Here is a 547-nt window from a genome sequence, read left to right on the forward strand (position 1 = left end):
GAACCCGCGGCCCCTGGACGCGACCCCCCGCGGGAGAGGACGCTTGTTCCCAGGAGGCCGGCGGGTCTCCTTTCCGGAAGTCGGGGTTCAAGGGAAGCTTGGGCCAAAGCACGGGAGTTTCGTGGACGGCCAGGACGCGCGATCTACTCGTGAGCGGCTGGGAAGCCCCGGTGGAAACCGAGTGCCCGTCGAGGCCCCAGGTGGGAAACTCCCGCGGGGCCGAGCGATCCTCGGAAGAAGGCCGAGGACTGGGCCGCGGCGGGGTCTCCGCCTCCGGGACCCGCCCAGGCCCTCTCGCTTGCGCCAGGCGACGGTAGACGCAGGACAGCGTTCGGGCGGCGTGTGACCGAGGGGGAATTCCCTCTGACGGGCGCGTGCTGCAGATTCTTTCGTGACAGGGGACGACCTGACACCCAGTTAGGGTCCACTGGGGCCTGTGTGCTTAGAGCGACTGTTTGCGTCGTCCGGGGGTGGAACCAAGGCAGTGCTTTGCTTTTGAGGGGTTTCTTTTCTTTTCTTTTTTTTTTTTTTTTTGAGTTGGAGTCTC

The sequence above is a fragment of the Carlito syrichta genome, unplaced genomic scaffold (genome assembly GCF_000164805.1).
Source record: "Carlito syrichta isolate Samal-C Ts95f unplaced genomic scaffold, Tarsius_syrichta-2.0.1 Scaffold302419, whole genome shotgun sequence".
In the NCBI taxonomy this organism is placed as follows: Eukaryota; Metazoa; Chordata; class Mammalia; order Primates; family Tarsiidae; genus Carlito; species Carlito syrichta.